This window comes from Schistocerca serialis, chromosome 1 (genome assembly GCF_023864345.2).
Source record: "Schistocerca serialis cubense isolate TAMUIC-IGC-003099 chromosome 1, iqSchSeri2.2, whole genome shotgun sequence".
Classification (NCBI taxonomy): domain Eukaryota; kingdom Metazoa; phylum Arthropoda; class Insecta; order Orthoptera; family Acrididae; genus Schistocerca; species Schistocerca serialis.
Genome location: NC_064638.1, coordinates 2611178 through 2629400, shown reverse-complemented (window position 1 = coordinate 2629400; position 18223 = coordinate 2611178).

Sequence of the window (18223 nt, the reverse complement as noted above, 5' to 3'; positions counted from 1 at the left end):
TTTGCGTCGGATTCGAAATTCTAGACTCACAGGAGAACGACCATAAGGTTCCCGAGGCAGCAACAGACCCTTGGAGACAAGTCGGTTGGAGGCCGATGTATTGAATCTCGACGCAATTTGAGTGTACCATCGTCATTAGAAGGCCCTGAACGTTACAATTAACTATCATTTTTTCGTCGGATTCGAAAATCTAGACTCACAGGAGAACGACCATAAGGTGCCCGAGGCAGCAATAGACCCTTGGAGACAAGTCGGCAGGAGGCCGATGTATTGAATCTCGACGCAATTTGAGTGTTCCATCGGCATTAGGAGGCCCTGAACGATACAATTAACTATCATTTTTGCGTCGGATTCGAAAATCTAGACTCACCGGAGACGGACCATGTGGTGCCCGAGGCAGCGATATCCCCTTGGAGGCAAGTCGGCTGGAGGCCGATGTATTGAATCTCGACGCAATTTGAGAGTTCCATCGTCATTAGGAGGCCCTGAACGTTACAATTAACAATCATTTTAGCGTCGGATTCGAAAATCTAGACTCACAGGAAAACGACCATAAGGTGCCCGAGGCAGCAATAGACCCTTGGAAACAAGTCGGCTGGAGGCCGATGTATTGAATCTCGACGCAATCTGAGAGTTCCATCGTCATTAGGAGGCCCTAAGCGTTACAATTAACTATCATTTTTGCGTCGGATTCGATAATCTAGACTTACAAGAGAACGACCATAAGGTGCCCGAGGCAGCAACAGACCCTTGGAGACAAGTCGGCTGGAGGACGATGTAATGAATCTCGACGCAATTTGAGAGTTCCATCAGCATTAGGAGGCCCTGAACGTTTCAATTAACTATCATTTTTGCGTCGGATTCGAAAATCTAGACTTACAAGAGAACGACCATGAGGTGCCCGAGACTGCAATATCCTCTTGGATACAAGTCGACTGGAGGTCGATGTATTAAATCTCGACGCAATTTGAGTCTTCTATCGTCATTAGGAGGCGCTGAACGTTACAATTCACTATCATTTTTGCGTCGGATTCGATAATCTAAACTCACAGGAGAACGACCATAAGGTGCCGAGGCAGCAACAAACCCTTGGATACAAGTCGACTGGAGGTCGATGTATTGAATCTCGACGCAATTTGAGTCTTCTATCGTCATTAGGAGGCGCTGAACGTTACAATTCACTATCATTTTTGCGTCGGATTCGATAATCTAAACTCACAGGAGAACGACCATAAGGTGCCGAGGCAGCAACAGACCCTTGGAGACAAGTCGGCTGGAGGCCGATGTATTGAATCTCGACGCAATTTGAGTGTTCCATCGTCATTAGGAGGCCCTAAACGTTACAATTCACTATCATTTTTGCGTCGGATTCGAAAATATAGACTCACAGGAGAACGGCCATAAGGAGCCGGAGGAAGCAATAGACCCTTGGAGACAAGTCGGCTGGAGGCCGATGTATTGAATCTCGACGCAATTTGAGTGTTCCATCGTCATTAGGAGGCCCTGAACGTTACAATTCACTATCATTTTTGCGTCGGATTCGAAAATATAGACTCACAGGAGAACGGCCATAAGGAGCCGGAGGAAGCAATAGACCCTTGGAGACAAGTCGGCTGGAGGCCGATGTATTGAATCTCGACGCAATTTGAGTGTTCCATCGTCATTAGGAGGCCCTGAACGTTACAATTAACTATCATTTTTGCGTCGGATTCGAAAATCTAGACTCACAGGAGAACGACCATAAGGTGCCCGAGGCAGCAACAGACCCTTGGAGACTAGTAGGCTGGAGGCCGATGTATTGAATGTCGACGCAATTTGAGTGTTCCATCGTCATTAGGAGGCCCTAAACGTTACAATTCACTATCATTTTCGCGTCGGATTCGAAAATCTAGACTCACAGGAGAAGGACCATGTGGTGCCCGAGGCAGCAATAGACCCTTGGAGACAAGTTGGCTGCAGGCCGATGTATTGAATCTCGACGCAATTTGAGTGTTCCATCGTCACTACAAGGCCCTGAACGTTACAATTAACTATCATTTATGCGACGGATTCGAAAATCTAGACTCACAGGAGAACGACCATAAGGTGCCCGAGGCAGCAACAGAGCCTTGGAGACAAGTCGGCTGGAGGCCGATGTATTGAATGTCGACGCAATTTGAGTGTTCCATCGTCATTAGGAGGCCCTAAACGTTACAATTCACTATCATTTTCGCGTCGGATTCGAAAATCTAGACTCACAAGAGAAGGACCATGTGGTGCCCGAGGCAGCAATAGACCCTTGGAGACAAGTCGGCTGCAGGCCGATGTATTGAATCTTGACGCAATTTGAGTGTTCCATCGTCATTACAAGGCCCTGAACGTTACAATTAACTATCATTTTTGCGTCGGATTCGAAAATCTAGACTCACAGGAGAACAACCATAAGGTGCCCGAGGCAGCAATAGACCTTTGGAGACAAGTCGGCTGGAGGCCGATGTATTGAATCTCGACGCAATTTGAGTGTTTCATCGGCATTAGGAGGCCCTGAACGTCACAATTAACTATCATTTTTGCGTCGGATTCGAAAATCTAGACTCACCGGAGACGGACCATGTGGTGCCCGAGGCAGCGATATCCCCTTGGAGACAAGTCGGCTGGAGGCCGATGTATTGAGTCTCGACGCAATTTGAGAGTTCCATCGTCATTAGGTGGCCCTGAACGATACAATTAACAATCATTTTTGCGTCGGATTCGAAAATCTAGACTCACAGGAGAACGACCATAAGGTGCCCGAGGCAGCAATAGACCCTTGGAGACAAGTCGGCTGGAGGCCGATGTATTGAATCTCGACGCAATCTGAGAGTTCCATCGTCATTAGGAGGCCCTGAACGTTACAATTAACTATCATTTTTGCGTCGGATTCAATAATCTAGACATACAAGAGAATGACCATAAGGTGCCCGAGGCAGCAACAGACCCTTGGAGACAAGTCGGCTGGAGGCCGATGTATTGGATCTCGACGCAATTTGAGTGATCCATCGGCATTAGGAGCCCCTGAACGTTACAATTAACTATCATTTTTGCGTCGGATTCGAAAATCTAGACTCACAGGAGAAGGACCATGTGGTGCCCGAGGCAGCAATAGACCCTTGGAGACAAATCGGCTGCAGGCCGATGTATTGAATCTTGACGCAATTTGAGTGTTCCATCGTCATTACAAGGCCCTGAACGTTACAATTAACTATCATTTTTGCGTCGGATTCGAAATTCTAGACTCACAGGAGAACGACCATAAGGTGCCCGAGGCAGCAATAGACCCTTGGAGACAAGTCGGCTGGAGGACGATGTACTGAATCTCGACGCAATTTGAGTGATCCATCGGCATTAGGAGCCCCTGAACGTTACAATTAACTATCATTTTTGCGTCGGATTCGAAAATCTAGACTCACCGGAGACGGACCATGTGGTGCCCGAGGCAGCGATATCCCCTTGGAGACAAGTCGGCTGGAGGCCGATGTATTGAGTCTCGACGCAATTTGAGAGTTCCATCGTCATTAGGTGGCCCTGAACGATACAATTAACAATCATTTTTGCGTCGGATTCGAAAATCTAGACTCACAGGAGAACGACCATAAGGTGCCCGAGGCAGCAATAGACCCTTGGAGACAAGTCGGCTGGAGGCCGATGTATTGAATCTCGACGCAATCTGAGAGTTCCATCGTCATTAGGAGGCCCTGAACGTTACAATTAACTATCATTTTTGCGTCGGATTCAATAATCTAGACATACAAGAGAATGACCATAAGGTGCCCGAGGCAGCAACAGACCCTTGGAGACAAGTCGGCTGGAGGCCGATGTATTGGATCTCGACGCAATTTGAGTGATCCATCGGCATTAGGAGCCCCTGAACGTTACAATTAACTATCATTTTTGCGTCGGATTCGAAAATCTAGACTCACAGGAGAAGGACCATGTGGTGCCCGAGGCATGTGGAGACAAATCGGCTGCAGGCCGATGTATTGAATCTTGACGCAATTTGAGTGTTCCATCGTCATTACAAGGCCCTGAACGTTACAATTAACTATCATTTTTGCGTCGGATTCGAAATTCTAGACTCACAGGAGAACGACCATAAGGTGCCCGAGGCAGCAATAGACCCTTGGAGACAAGTCGGCTGGAGGACGATGTACTGAATCTCGACGCACTTTGAGTGTTCCATCGGCATTAGGAGGCCCTGAACGTTACAATTTGCTATCATTTTTGCGTCGGATTCGAAAATCTAGACTCACCGGAGACGGACCATGTGGTGCCCGAGGCTGCAATAGACCCTTGGAGACAAGTCGGCTGCAGGCCGATGTATTGAATCTCGACGCAATTTGAGTGTTCCATCGTCACTACAAGACCCTGAACGTTACAATCAACTATCATTTTTGCGTCGGATTCCAAAATCTAGACTCGCAGGAGAACGACCATAAGGTGCCCGAGGCAGCAATAGACCCTTGGAGACAAGTCGGCTGGAGGCCGATGTATTGAATCTCGACGCAATTTGAGAGTTCCATCGTCATTAGAAGGCCCTGAACGATACAATTAACAATCATTTTTGCGTCGGATTCGAAAATCTAGACTCACAGGAGAACGACCATAAGGTGCCCGAGGCAGCAGTAGACCCTTGGAAACAAGTAGGCTGGAGGCCGATGGATTGAATCTCGACGCAATCTGAGAGTTCCATCGTCATTAGGAGGCCCTAAACGTTACAATTAACTATCATTTTTGCGTCGGATTCGATAATCTAGACTTACAAGAGAACGACCATAAGGTGCCCGAGGCAGCAACAGACCCTTGGAGACAAGTCGGCTGGAGGACGATGTATTGAATCTCGACGCAATTTGAGAGTTCCATCAGCATTAGGAGGCCCTGAACGCTTCAATTAACTATCATTTTTGCGTCGGATTCGAAAATCTAGACTTACAAGAGAACGACCATGAGGTGCCCGAGACTGCAATATCGTCTTGGATACAAGTCGACTGGAGGTCGATGTATTGAATCTCGACGCAATCTGAGAGTTCCATCGTCATTAGGAGGCGCTGAACGTTACAATTCACTATCATTTTTGCCTCGGATTCGATAATCTAAACTCACAGGAGAACGACCATAAGGTGCCGAGGCAGCAACAAACCCTTGGATACAAGTCGACTGGAGGTCGATGTATTGAATCTCGACGCAATTTGAGTCTTCTATCGTCATTAGGAGGCGCTGAACGTTACAATTCACTATCATTTTTGCGTCGGATTCGATAATCTAAACTCACAGGAGAACGACCATAAGGTGCCGAGGCAGCAACAGACCCTTGGAGACAAGTCGGCTGGAGGCCGATGTATTGAATCTCGACGCAATTTGAGTGTTCCATCGTCATTAGGAGGCCCTAAACGTTACAATTCACTATCATTTTTGCGTCGGATTCGAAAATATAGACTCACAGGAGAACGGCCATAAGGAGCCGGAGGAAGCAATAGACCCTTGGAGACAAGTCGGCTGGAGGCCGATGTATTGAATCTCGACGCAATTTGAGTGTTCCATCGTCATTAGGAGGCCCTGAACGTTACAATTAACTATCATTTTTGCGTCGGATTCGAAAATCTAGACTCACAGGAGAAGGACCATTTGGTGCCCGAGGCAGCAATAGACCCTTGGAGACAAGTCGGCTGCAGGCCGATGTATTGAATCTTGACGCTATTTGAGTGTTCCATCGTCGTTACAGGGCCCTGAACGTTACAATTAACTATCATTTTTGCGTCGGATTCGAAAATCTAGACTCACAGGAGAACGACCATAAGGTGCCCGAGGCAGCAACAGACCCTTGGAGACTAGTAGGCTGGAGGCCGATGTATTGAATGTCGACGCAATTTGAGTGTTCCATCGTCATTAGGAGGCCCTAAACGTTACAATTCACTATCATTTTCGCGTCGGATTCGAAAATCTAGACTCACAGGAGAAGGACCATGTGGTGCCCGAGGCAGCAATAGACCCTTGGAGACAAGTTGGCTGCAGGCCGATGTATTGAATCTCGACGCAATTTGAGTGTTCCATCGTCACTACAAGGCCCTGAACGTTACAATTAACTATCATTTATGCGACGGATTCGAAAATCTAGACTCACAGGAGAACGACCATAAGGTGCCCGAGGCAGCAACAGAGCCTTGGAGACAAGTCGGCTGGAGGCCGATGTATTGAATGTCGACGCAATTTGAGTGTTCCATCGTCATTAGGAGGCCCTAAACGTTACAATTCACTATCATTTTCGCGTCGGATTCGAAAATCTAGACTCACAAGAGAAGGACCATGTGGTGCCCGAGGCAGCAATAGACCCTTGGAGACAAGTCGGCTGCAGGCCGATGTATTGAATCTTGACGCAATTTGAGTGTTCCATCGTCATTACAAGGCCCTGAACGTTACAATTAACTATCATTTTTGCGTCGGATTCGAAAATCTAGACTCACAGGAGAACAACCATAAGGTGCCCGAGGCAGCAATAGACCTTTGGAGACAAGTCGGCTGGAGGCCGATGTATTGAATCTCGACGCAATTTGAGTGTTTCATCGGCATTAGGAGGCCCTGAACGTCACAATTAACTATCATTTTTGCGTCGGATTCGAAAATCTAGACTCACCGGAGACGGACCATGTGGTGCCCGAGGCAGCGATATCCCCTTGGAGACAAGTCGGCTGGAGGCCGATGTATTGAGTCTCGACGCAATTTGAGAGTTCCATCGTCATTAGGTGGCCCTGAACGATACAATTAACAATCATTTTTGCGTCGGATTCGAAAATCTAGACTCACAGGAGAACGACCATAAGGTGCCCGAGGCAGCAATAGACCCTTGGAGACAAGTCGGCTGGAGGCCGATGTATTGAATCTCGACGCAATCTGAGAGTTCCATCGTCATTAGGAGGCCCTGAACGTTACAATTAACTATCATTTTTGCGTCGGATTCAATAATCTAGACATACAAGAGAATGACCATAAGGTGCCCGAGGCAGCAACAGACCCTTGGAGACAAGTCGGCTGGAGGCCGATGTATTGGATCTCGACGCAATTTGAGTGATCCATCGGCATTAGGAGCCCCTGAACGTTACAATTAACTATCATTTTTGCGTCGGATTCGAAAATCTAGACTCACAGGAGAAGGACCATGTGGTGCCCGAGGCAGCAATAGACCCTTGGAGACAAATCGGCTGCAGGCCGATGTATTTAATCTTGACGCAATTTGAGTGTTCCATCGTCATTACAAGGCCCTGAACGTTACAATTAACTATCATTTTTGCGTCGGATTCGAAATTCTAGACTCACAGGAGAACGACCATAAGGTGCCCGAGGCAGCAATAGACCCTTGGAGACAAGTCGGCTGGAGGGCGATGTACTGAATCTCGACGCACTTTGAGTGTTCCATCGGCATTAGGAGGCCCTGAACGTTACAATTTGCTATCATTTTTGCGTCGGATTCGAAAATCTAGACTCACCGGAGACGGACCATGTGGTGCCCGAGGCTGCAATAGACCCTTGGAGACAAGTCGGCTGCAGGCCGATGTATTGAATCTCGACGCAATTTGAGTGTTCCATCGTCACTACAAGACCCTGAACGTTACAATCAACTATCATTTTTGCGTCGGATTCCAAAATCTAGACTCGCAGGAGAACGACCATAAGGTGCCCGAGGCAGCAATAGACCCTTGGAGACAAGTCGGCTGGAGGCCGATGTATTGAATCTCGACGCAATTTGAGAGTTCCATCGTCATTAGAAGGCCCTGAACGATACAATTAACAATCATTTTTGCGTCGGATTCGAAAATCTAGACTCACAGGAGAACGACCATAAGGTGCCCGAGGCAGCAGTAGACCCTTGGAAACAAGTAGGCTGGAGGCCGATGGATTGAATCTCGACGCAATCTGAGAGTTCCATCGTCATTAGGAGGCCCTAAACGTTACAATTAACTATCATTTTTGCGTCGGATTCGATAATCTAGACTTACAAGAGAACGACCATAAGGTGCCCGAGGCAGCAACAGACCCTTGGAGACAAGTCGGCTGGAGGACGATGTATTGAATCTCGACGCAATTTGAGAGTTCCATCAGCATTAGGAGGCCCTGAACGCTTCAATTAACTATCATTTTTGCGTCGGATTCGAAAATCTAGACTTACAAGAGAACGACCATGAGGTGCCCGAGACTGCAATATCGTCTTGGATACAAGTCGACTGGAGGTCGATGTATTGAATCTCGACGCAATCTGAGAGTTCCATCGTCATTAGGAGGCGCTGAACGTTACAATTCACTATCATTTTTGCCTCGGATTCGATAATCTAAACTCACAGGAGAACGACCATAAGGTGCCGAGGCAGCAACAGACCCTTGGAGACAAGTCGGCTGGAGGCCGATGTATTGAATCTCGACGCAATTTGAGTGTTCCATCGGCATTAGGAGGCCCTAAACGTTACAATTCACTATCATTTTTGCGTCGGATTCGAAAATATAGACTCACAGGAGAACGACCATAAGGAGCCGGAGGAAGCCATAGACCCTTGGAGACAAGTCGGCTGGAGGCCGATGTATTGAATCTCGACGCAATTTGAGTGTTCCATCGTCATTAGGAGGCCCTGAACGTTACAATCAACTATCATTTTTGCGTCGGATTCGAAAATCTAGACTCACAGGAGAAGGACCATGTGGTGCCCGAGGCAGCAATAGACCCTTGGAGACAAGTCGGCTGCAGGCCGATGTATTGAATCTTGACGCTATTTGAGTGTTCCATCGTCGTTACAGGGCCCTGAACGTTACAATTAACTATCATTTTTGCGTCGGATTCGAAAATCTAGACTCACAGGAGAACGACCATAAGGTGCCCGAGGCAGCAACAGACCCTTGGAGACTAGTAGGCTGGAGGCCGATGTATTGAATGTCGACGCAATTTGAGTGTTCCATCGTCATTAGGAGGCCCTAAACGTTACAATTCACTATCATTTTCGAGTCGGATTCGAAAATCTAGACTCACAGGAGAAGGACCATGTGGTGCCCGAGGCAGCAATAGACCCTTGGAGACAAGTTGGCTGCAGGCCGATGTATTGAATCTCGACGCAATTTGAGTGTTCCATCGTCACTACAAGGCCCTGAACGTTACAATTAACTATCATTTTTGCGTCGGATTCGAAAATCTAGACTCACAGGAGAACGACCATAAGGTGCCCGAGGCAGCAACAGAGCCTTGGAGACAAGTCGGCTGGAGGCCGATGTATTGAATGTCGACGCAATTTGAGTGTTCCATCGTCATTAGGAGGCCCTAAACGTTACAATTCACTATCATTTTCGCGTCGGATTCGAAAATCTAGACTCACAAGAGAAGGACCATGTGGTGCCCGAGGCAGCAATAGACCCTTGGAGACAAGTCGGCTGCAGGCCGATGTATTGAATCTTGACGCAACTTGAGTGTTCCATCGTCATTACAAGGCCCTGAACGTTACAATTAACTATCATTTTTGCGTCGGATTCGAAAATCTAGACTCACAGGAGAACGACCATAAGGTGCCCGAGGCAGCAATAGACCTTTGGAGACAAGTCGGCTGGAGGCCGATGTATTGAGTCTCGACGCAATTTGAGAGTTCCATCGTCATTAGGAGGCCCTGAACGATACAATTAACAATCATTTTTGCGTCGGATTCGAAAATCTAGACTCGCAGGAGAACGACCATAAGGTGCCCGAGGCAGCAATAGACCCTTGGAGACAAGTCGGCTGGAGGCCGATGTATTGAATCTCGACGCAATTTGAGAGTTCCATCGTCATTAGAAGGCCCTGAACGATACAATTAACAATCATTTTTGCGTCGGATTCGAAAATCTAGACTCACAGGAGAACGACCATAAGGTGCCCGAGGCAGCAGTAGACCCTTGGAAACAAGTCGGCTGGAGGCCGATGTATTGAATCTCGACGCAATCTGAGAGTTCCATCGTCATTAGGAGGCCCTAAACGTTACAATTAACTATCATTTTTGCGTCGGATTCGATAATCTAGACTTACAAGAGAACGACCATAAGGTGCCCGAGGCAGCAACGGACCCTTGGAGACAAGTCGGCTGGAGGACGATGTATTGAATCTCGACGCAATTTGAGAGTTCCATCAGCATTAGGAGGCCCTGAACGTTTCAATTAACTATCATTTTTGTGTCGGATTCGAAAATCTAGACTTACAAGAGAACGACCATGAGGTGCCCGAGACTGCAATATCCTCTTGGATACAAGTCGACTGGAGGTCGATGTATTGAATCTCGACGCAATTTGAGTCTTCTATCGTCATTAGGAGGCGCTGAACGTTACAATTCACTATCATTTTTGCGTCGGATTCGATAATCTAAACTCACAGCAGAACGACCATAAGGTGCCGAGGCAGCAACAGACCCTTGGAGACAAGTCGGCTGGAGGCCGATGTATTGAATCTCCACGCAATTTGAGTGTTCCGTCGTCATTAGGAGGCCCTAAACGTTACAATTCACTATCATTTTTGCGTCGGATTCGAAAATATAGACTCACAGGAGAACGACCATAAGGAGCCGGAGGAAGCCATAGACCCTTGGAGACAAGTCGGCTGGAGGCCGATGTATTGAATCTCGACGCAATTTGAGTGTTCCATCGTCATTAGGAGGCCCTGAACGTTACAATTAACTATCATTTTTGCGTCGGATTCGAAAATCTAGACTCACAGGAGAAGGACCATGTGGTGCCCGAGGCAGCAATAGACCCTTGGAGACAAGTCGGCTGCAGGCCGATGTATTGAATCTTGACGCAATTTGAGTGTTCCATCGTCATTACAAGGCCCTGAACGTTACAATTAACTATCATTTTTGCGTCGGATTCGAAAATCTAGACTCACAGGAGAACAACCATAAGGTGCCCGAGGCAGCAATAGACCTTTGGAGACAAGTCGGCTGGAGGCCGATGTATTGAATCTCGACGCAATTTGAGTGTTTCATCGGCATTAGGAGGCCCTGAACGTCACAATTAACTATCATTTTTGCGTCGGATTCGAAAATCTAGACTCACCGGAGACGGACCATGTGGTGCCCGAGGCAGCGATATCCCCTTGGAGACAAGTCGGCTGGAGGCCGATGTATTGAGTCTCGACGCAATTTGAGAGTTCCATCGTCATTAGGTGGCCCTGAACGATACAATTAACAATCATTTTTGCGTCGGATTCGAAAATCTAGACTCACAGGAGAACGACCATAAGGTGCCCGAGGCAGCAATAGACCCTTGGAGACAAGTCGGCTGGAGGCCGATGTATTGAATCTCGACGCAATCTGAGAGTTCCATCGTCATTAGGAGGCCCTGAACGTTACAATTAACTATCATTTTTGCGTCGGATTCAATAATCTAGACATACAAGAGAATGACCATAAGGTGCCCGAGGCAGCAACAGACCCTTGGAGACAAGTCGGCTGGAGGCCGATGTATTGGATCTCGACGCAATTTGAGTGATCCATCGGCATTAGGAGCCCCTGAACGTTACAATTAACTATCATTTTTGCGTCGGATTCGAAAATCTAGACTCACAGGAGAAGGACCATGTGGTGCCCGAGGCAGCAATAGACCCTTGGAGACAAATCGGCTGCAGGCCGATGTATTTAATCTTGACGCAATTTGAGTGTTCCATCGTCATTACAAGGCCCTGAACGTTACAATTAACTATCATTTTTGCGTCGGATTCGAAATTCTAGACTCACAGGAGAACGACCATAAGGTGCCCGAGGCAGCAATAGACCCTTGGAGACAAGTCGGCTGGAGGGCGATGTACTGAATCTCGACGCACTTTGAGTGTTCCATCGGCATTAGGAGGCCCTGAACGTTACAATTTGCTATCATTTTTGCGTCGGATTCGAAAATCTAGACTCACCGGAGACGGACCATGTGGTGCCCGAGGCTGCAATAGACCCTTGGAGACAAGTCGGCTGCAGGCCGATGTATTGAATCTCGACGCAATTTGAGTGTTCCATCGTCACTACAAGACCCTGAACGTTACAATCAACTATCATTTTTGCGTCGGATTCCAAAATCTAGACTCGCAGGAGAACGACCATAAGGTGCCCGAGGCAGCAATAGACCCTTGGAGACAAGTCGGCTGGAGGCCGATGTATTGAATCTCGACGCAATTTGAGAGTTCCATCGTCATTAGAAGGCCCTGAACGATACAATTAACAATCATTTTTGCGTCGGATTCGAAAATCTAGACTCACAGGAGAACGACCATAAGGTGCCCGAGGCAGCAGTAGACCCTTGGAAACAAGTAGGCTGGAGGCCGATGGATTGAATCTCGACGCAATCTGAGAGTTCCATCGTCATTAGGAGGCCCTAAACGTTACAATTAACTATCATTTTTGCGTCGGATTCGATAATCTAGACTTACAAGAGAACGACCATAAGGTGCCCGAGGCAGCAACAGACCCTTGGAGACAAGTCGGCTGGAGGACGATGTATTGAATCTCGACGCAATTTGAGAGTTCCATCAGCATTAGGAGGCCCTGAACGCTTCAATTAACTATCATTTTTGCGTCGGATTCGAAAATCTAGACTTACAAGAGAACGACCATGAGGTGCCCGAGACTGCAATATCGTCTTGGATACAAGTCGACTGGAGGTCGATGTATTGAATCTCGACGCAATCTGAGAGTTCCATCGTCATTAGGAGGCGCTGAACGTTACAATTCACTATCATTTTTGCCTCGGATTCGATAATCTAAACTCACAGGAGAACGACCATAAGGTGCCGAGGCAGCAACAGACCCTTGGAGACAAGTCGGCTGGAGGCCGATGTATTGAATCTCGACGCAATTTGAGTGTTCCATCGGCATTAGGAGGCCCTAAACGTTACAATTCACTATCATTTTTGCGTCGGATTCGAAAATATAGACTCACAGGAGAACGACCATAAGGAGCCGGAGGAAGCCATAGACCCTTGGAGACAAGTCGGCTGGAGGCCGATGTATTGAATCTCGACGCAATTTGAGTGTTCCATCGTCATTAGGAGGCCCTGAACGTTACAATCAACTATCATTTTTGCGTCGGATTCGAAAATCTAGACTCACAGGAGAAGGACCATGTGGTGCCCGAGGCAGCAATAGACCCTTGGAGACAAGTCGGCTGCAGGCCGATGTATTGAATCTTGACGCTATTTGAGTGTTCCATCGTCGTTACAGGGCCCTGAACGTTACAATTAACTATCATTTTTGCGTCGGATTCGAAAATCTAGACTCACAGGAGAACGACCATAAGGTGCCCGAGGCAGCAACAGACCCTTGGAGACTAGTAGGCTGGAGGCCGATGTATTGAATGTCGACGCAATTTGAGTGTTCCATCGTCATTAGGAGGCCCTAAACGTTACAATTCACTATCATTTTCGAGTCGGATTCGAAAATCTAGACTCACAGGAGAAGGACCATGTGGTGCCCGAGGCAGCAATAGACCCTTGGAGACAAGTTGGCTGCAGGCCGATGTATTGAATCTCGACGCAATTTGAGTGTTCCATCGTCACTACAAGGCCCTGAACGTTACAATTAACTATCATTTTTGCGTCGGATTCGAAAATCTAGACTCACAGGAGAACGACCATAAGGTGCCCGAGGCAGCAACAGAGCCTTGGAGACAAGTCGGCTGGAGGCCGATGTATTGAATGTCGACGCAATTTGAGTGTTCCATCGTCATTAGGAGGCCCTAAACGTTACAATTCACTATCATTTTCGCGTCGGATTCGAAAATCTAGACTCACAAGAGAAGGACCATGTGGTGCCCGAGGCAGCAATAGACCCTTGGAGACAAGTCGGCTGCAGGCCGATGTATTGAATCTTGACGCAACTTGAGTGTTCCATCGTCATTACAAGGCCCTGAACGTTACAATTAACTATCATTTTTGCGTCGGATTCGAAAATCTAGACTCACAGGAGAACGACCATAAGGTGCCCGAGGCAGCAATAGACCTTTGGAGACAAGTCGGCTGGAGGCCGATGTATTGAGTCTCGACGCAATTTGAGAGTTCCATCGTCATTAGGAGGCCCTGAACGATACAATTAACAATCATTTTTGCGTCGGATTCGAAAATCTAGACTCGCAGGAGAACGACCATAAGGTGCCCGAGGCAGCAATAGACCCTTGGAGACAAGTCGGCTGGAGGCCGATGTATTGAATCTCGACGCAATTTGAGAGTTCCATCGTCATTAGAAGGCCCTGAACGATACAATTAACAATCATTTTTGCGTCGGATTCGAAAATCTAGACTCACAGGAGAACGACCATAAGGTGCCCGAGGCAGCAGTAGACCCTTGGAAACAAGTCGGCTGGAGGCCGATGTATTGAATCTCGACGCAATCTGAGAGTTCCATCGTCATTAGGAGGCCCTAAACGTTACAATTAACTATCATTTTTGCGTCGGATTCGATAATCTAGACTTACAAGAGAACGACCATAAGGTGCCCGAGGCAGCAACGGACCCTTGGAGACAAGTCGGCTGGAGGACGATGTATTGAATCTCGACGCAATTTGAGAGTTCCATCAGCATTAGGAGGCCCTGAACGTTTCAATTAACTATCATTTTTGTGTCGGATTCGAAAATCTAGACTTACAAGAGAACGACCATGAGGTGCCCGAGACTGCAATATCCTCTTGGATACAAGTCGACTGGAGGTCGATGTATTGAATCTCGACGCAATTTGAGTCTTCTATCGTCATTAGGAGGCGCTGAACGTTACAATTCACTATCATTTTTGCGTCGGATTCGATAATCTAAACTCACAGCAGAACGACCATAAGGTGCCGAGGCAGCAACAGACCCTTGGAGACAAGTCGGCTGGAGGCCGATGTATTGAATCTCCACGCAATTTGAGTGTTCCGTCGTCATTAGGAGGCCCTAAACGTTACAATTCACTATCATTTTTGCGTCGGATTCGAAAATATAGACTCACAGGAGAACGACCATAAGGAGCCGGAGGAAGCCATAGACCCTTGGAGACAAGTCGGCTGGAGGCCGATGTATTGAATCTCGACGCAATTTGAGTGTTCCATCGTCATTAGGAGGCCCTGAACGTTACAATTAACTATCATTTTTGCGTCGGATTCGAAAATCTAGACTCACAGGAGAAGGACCATGTGGTGCCCGAGGCAGCAATAGACCCTTCGAGACAAGTCGGCTGCAGGCCGATGTATTGAATCTTGACGCTATTTGAGTGTTCCATCGTCGTTACAAGGCCCTGAACGTTACAATTAACTATCATTTTTGCGTCGGATTCGAAAATCTAGACTCACAGGAGAACGGCCATAAGGTGCCCGAGGCAGCAACAGACCCTTGGAGACTAGTAGGCTGGAGGCCGATGTATTGAATGTCGACGCAATTTGAGTGTTCCATCGTCATTAGGAGGCCCTAAACGTTACAATTCACTATCATTTTCGAGTCGGATTCGAAAATCTAGACTCACAGGAGAAGGACCATGTGGTGCCCGAGGCAGCAATAGACCCTTGGAGACAAGTTGGCTGCAGGCCGATGTATTGAATCTCGACGCAATTTGAGTGTTCCATCGTCACTACAAGGCCCTGAACGTTACAATTAACTATCATTTTTGCGTCGGATTCGAAAATCTAGACTCACAGGAGAACGACCATAAGGTGCCCGAGGCAGCAACAGAGCCTTGGAGACAAGTCGGCTGGAGGCCGATGTATTGAATTTCGACGCAATTTGAGTGTTCCATCGTCATTAGGAGGCCCTAAACGTAACAATTCACTATCATTTTCGCGTCGGATTCGAAAATCTAGACTCACAAGAGAAGGACCATGTGGTGCCCGAGGCAGCAATAGACCCTTGTAGACAAGTCGGCTGCAGGCCGATGTATTGAATCTTGACGCAACTTGAGTGTTCCATCGTCATTACAAGGCCCTGAACGTTACAATTAACTATCATTTTTGCGTCGGATTCGAAAATCTGGACTCACAGGAGAACGACCATAAGGTGCCCGAGGCAGCAATAGACCTTTGGAGACAAGTCGGCTGGAGGCCGATGTATTGAATGTCGTCGCAATTTGAGTGTTTCATCGGCATTAGGAGGCCCTGAACGTCACAATTAACTATCATTTTTGCGTCGGATTCGAAAATCTAGACTCACCGGAGACGGACCATGTGGTGCCCGAGGCAGCGATATCCCCTTGGAGACAAGTCGGCTGGAGGCCGATGTATTGAGTCTCGACGCAATTTGAGAGTTCCATCGTCATTAGGAGGCCCTGAAGGATACAATTAACAATCATTTCGCGTCGGATTCGAAAATCTAGACTCACAGGAGAACGACCATAAGGTGCCCGAGGCAGCAACAGAGCCTTGGAGACAAGTCGGCTGGAGGCCGATGTATTGAATGTCGACGCAATTTGAGTGTTCCATCGTCATTAGGAGGCCCTAAACGTAACAATTCACTATCATTTTCGCGTCGGATTCGAAAATCTAGACTCACAAGAGAAGGACCATGTGGTGCCCGAGGCAGCAATAGACCCTTGTAGACAAGTCGGCTGCAGGCCGATGTATTGAATCTTGACGCAACTTGAGTGTTCCATCGTCATTACAAGGCCCTGAACGTTACAATTAACTATCATTTTTGCGTCGGATTCGAAAATCTAGACTCACAGGAGAACGACCATAAGGTGCCCGAGGCAGCAATAGACCTTTGGAGACAAGTCGGCTGGAGGCCGATGTATTGAATGTCGTCGCAATTTGAGTGTTTCATCGGCATTAGGAGGCCCTGAACGTCACAATTAACTATCATTTTTGCGTCGGATTCGAAAATCTAGACTCACCGGAGACGGACCATGTGGTGCCCGAGGCAGCGATATCCCCTTGGAGACAAGTCGGCTGGAGGCCGATGTATTGAGTCTCGACGCAATTTGAGAGTTCCATCGTCATTAGGAGGCCCTGAAGGATACAATTAACAATCATTTCGCGTCGGATTCGAAAATCTAGACTCACAGGAGAACGACCATAAGGTGCCCGAGGCAGCAATAGACCCTTGGAGACAAGTCGGCTGGAAGCCGATGTATTGAATCTCGACGCAATCTGAGAGTTCCATCGTCATTAGGAGGCCCTAAACGTTACAATTAACTATCATTTTTGCGTCGGATTCAATAATCTAGACATACAAGAGAATGACCATAAGGTGCCCGAGGCAGCAACGGACCCTTGGAGACAAGTCGGCTGGAGGCCGATGTATTGGATCTCGACGCAATTTGAGTGTTCCATCGTCATTAGGAGGCCCTCAACGTTACAATTCACTATCATTTTCGAGTCGGATTCGAAAATCTAGACTCACAGGAGAAGGACCATGTGGTGCCCGAGGCAGCAATAGACCCCTGGAGACAAGTTGGCTGCAGGCCGATGTATTGAATCTCGACGCAATTTGAGTGTTCCATCGTCACTACAAGGCCCTGAACGTTACAATTACTTATCATTTTTGCGTCGGATTCGAAAATCTAGACTCACAGGAGAACGACCATAAGGTGCCCGAGGCAGCAACAGAGCCTTGGAGACAAGTCGGCTGGAGGCCGATGTATTGAATGTCGACGCAATTTGAGTGTTCCATCGTCATTAGGAGGCCCTAAACGTTACAATTCACTATCATTTTCGCGTCGGATTCGAAAATCTAGACTCACAAGAGAAGGACCATGTGGTGCCCGAGGCAGCAATAGACCCTTGTAGACAAGTCGGCTGCAGGCCGATGTATTGAATCTTGACGCAACTTGAGTGTTCCATCGTCATTACAAGGCCCTGAACGTTACAATTAACTATCATTTTTGCGTCGGAATCGAAAATCTAGACTCACAGGAGAACGACCATAAGGTGCCCGAGGCAGCAGTAGACCCTTGGAAACAAGTAGGCTGGAGGCCGATGGATTGAATCTCGACGCAATCTGAGAGTTCCATCGTCATTAGGAGGCCCTAAACGTTACAATTAACTATCATTTTTGCGTCGGATTCGATAATCTAGACTTACAAGAGAACGACCATAAGGTGCCCGAGGCAGCAACAGACCCTTGGAGACAAGTCGGCTGGAGGACGATGTATTGAATCTCGACGCAATTTGAGAGTTCCATCAGCATTAGGAGGCCCTGAACGCTTCAATTAACTATCATTTTTGCGTCGGATTCGAAAATCTAGACTTACAAGAGAACGACCATGAGGTGCCC